General features: G+C 39.2%; 1 protein-coding gene across 2 annotated transcripts in view; it reads left to right on the forward strand.

Annotated features, from left to right (window-relative positions):
* Positions 1–2527, forward strand: part of OPCML (opioid binding protein/cell adhesion molecule-like) — a 1241366-nt gene that overhangs the window by 530272 nt on the left and 708567 nt on the right. The gene's annotated exons all lie outside the window — the stretch shown is intronic.

The following is a 2527-nucleotide window of genomic DNA, read 5'->3' on the forward strand; positions in this document are numbered from 1 at the left end:
CTTCAGTAGAATCTTGCTGGCACGTGAAATCAATGATATTGTTCTGGAGTTTCCACACATTCTTATCTAGCTTCTATAAACATTCTTCAGGTAATTTCCTCAGAGATTATAAATGAGTGGTAAATTTTGGGGGTATGTAAAAGATTATCTTCTTTCCACTTTGCTTATCCTAAAGGAATTTAATTTTAAGTACTATTGTTATTTTTAGCTTATTTCATAAAGGAATCAAAATATTAAAATATCCAGTCTTAATTATTTACAGAGAACTGTGCTGTGTTGTGTATATGTGGTGTGTGTTTACGTTTGCAAAAGCTTGATATATATATATATTTGTTTCAAAATGCCATTTTACTCCTTTAAAAATTATGGATCTGTATGTACCACATTTGTCATTCCATAATGAATGTTTTTGTCGTTCTTTTATGTCATTCAGTCACTTGCATTGCATAGTGATCCTATGTATAACAGCCCTAAACCCTATTCTATCCTGAGCCAACTTTATTGCCTCTGACACACCTATCGCCACAATCCTGGTCACTGAGTCAATCCATCTCATCTTTGGTCTTGCTCTCTTGCACTGTCTCTCCACCCTCTCAAGCATGGTGTCCCTCTCGAAGGACTGGTCCCTCGTTGGAATATATCCAAAGTGTGTCAAACAAAGCTTCAGAATCCTTGCTTACAAGGAGCAGCCTGGTTTTACCTTCTTCAGGATGAACTTGCATATTCTTCTAGCAGTCCATGGTATATTCAATATTCTTCTCCAGCACCACAGTTCGAAAATATTAATTATCCTTCTATCTTCCTTAGTCATTGTCCTTCTTTCTGATGCATAACAAGCAAGTACAATGATCACTGCCAGAGTAAGGCTCACCTTAGCCTCCAGACTTTCATAATGAATAATGACTACTTTTGGAAACTTTTTCTTTTATTATTTTTTCAATGATATCTTCCTTTTTCTCTCTATTATTTAACTATGCCACCTTCTTCAGTCAGTGTTGGCTCAAAACAATTGCAAAACTCGCTGTGTCACTCCATCCTGATAAGAGTATTCCTCTCTTTGTCTGACCCTCTGACACATTATTCATAGCATAATACCATTTTCTAAGTTATGATCCATCCAGAAAATAAGCCCAAAGTATTTGAGACAAAGTTTTACTATCCTGACCTACAAAGTACTGAAGAGCAACAATGCCATTCTGGAGGGTAAATGTGCACCTCATACAGGCCATAGTCTTTGCAATTACTTCCTATGCATCAGAAAGTTTGGACAATGAGTAGAAATGATAGAAGGAGAACTGATGTCTTAGAGTTCTGGTGCTATAGGAGAGTATTGAATATACCGTGGACTGCCAGGAGGACAAACAAGTTTGTCCTGGAGGGGGTGAAACCAGTCTGCTCGTTGATGGCAAGAATTCTGAAACTTCATCTGGCATAATTTGTACATGTTTTAAGGAGGGACCAGTCCTTGGAAAGGGATGTCATGGTTGGGAGGTTGGAGGGAGAGCACAGGAGAGGAAAATCCTTGATGAGATGAAATGAGTTAGTGATTTGGAGTTTGGGGGTAGGTGTGTGAGAGACAGTAAGAATGGCACTGGATAGAGTAGGTTTAGGACTGTTGTACATAGGGTCTCTATGAGTCGCAGGAGATTTGACTACTCATAACAACTTCTTAGAAGCACTCTTATTACACTTCCTCTAGGACAGACCTTGGGAATCCAAAGAATAGTCAGTATTCTTCCCCCAAACCATCATTGAAAGACATCATTTTTTCTTATCTCATCCTTATTCATTGTCCAACTTTTACATGTGTAGGAAGCTATGAAAAATATCACAGGAATCAGATTAACTATATATTTGATGAAAAAGTCTTTCAAGAAGCTCAAGATCAGCAGTCAAAATAAGGCTAGGGACAGCAAGGAACAGACTATAAATGATTCATATACATATTCAAATTTAAGTTTAAAAAGATTAAACGAGTCCTCAAGAACTAAAATATGATCTTGAGTCTATCCATCTCAATTCAAAAGTAATCTAAAGAATACATTTCATGCATTGAACAGTCATGACCAGAGCAGATGAGTTGTAGGATGACATCAAGAATATCGTCTGTTACAGAGGGTTGTTGTTGTTGTTGTTATGTGCCATCGAGTCGCCTGAGACTCATAGCGACCATATGTACAACAGCCCTAAACTCCACTCTGTTCTGTGCCAATCGCACTGTCTCTAACACTTCCATCCCAATTATCCAGTCACTGAATCAATCCACCTCATAGAGGGCCTTCCTCTCCTGCGCTGTCCCTCCACCCTCCTCCTCCCAATCATGATGTCCCTCTCTAAGGACCGGTCTCTCCTCACAACATGTCCAGAGTAAGTTAGACAGAGCCTCAGAATCCTTGCCTCTAAGGAGCCACCCGGTTTAACCCTCTCCAGGACAAATCTGTTTGTTTTCCTATCAGTCCACGGTATTCTCAATACTCTTCTCCAGCACCACAGCTCAAAGGCATCAATTCTCCTTCTATCCTCCTTG

Source organism: Elephantulus edwardii, unplaced genomic scaffold, assembly GCF_000299155.1.
Source record: "Elephantulus edwardii isolate Elephantulus edwardi_28Jun2011 unplaced genomic scaffold, EleEdw1.0 scaffold00120, whole genome shotgun sequence".
NCBI classification, from domain to species: domain Eukaryota; kingdom Metazoa; phylum Chordata; class Mammalia; order Macroscelidea; family Macroscelididae; genus Elephantulus; species Elephantulus edwardii.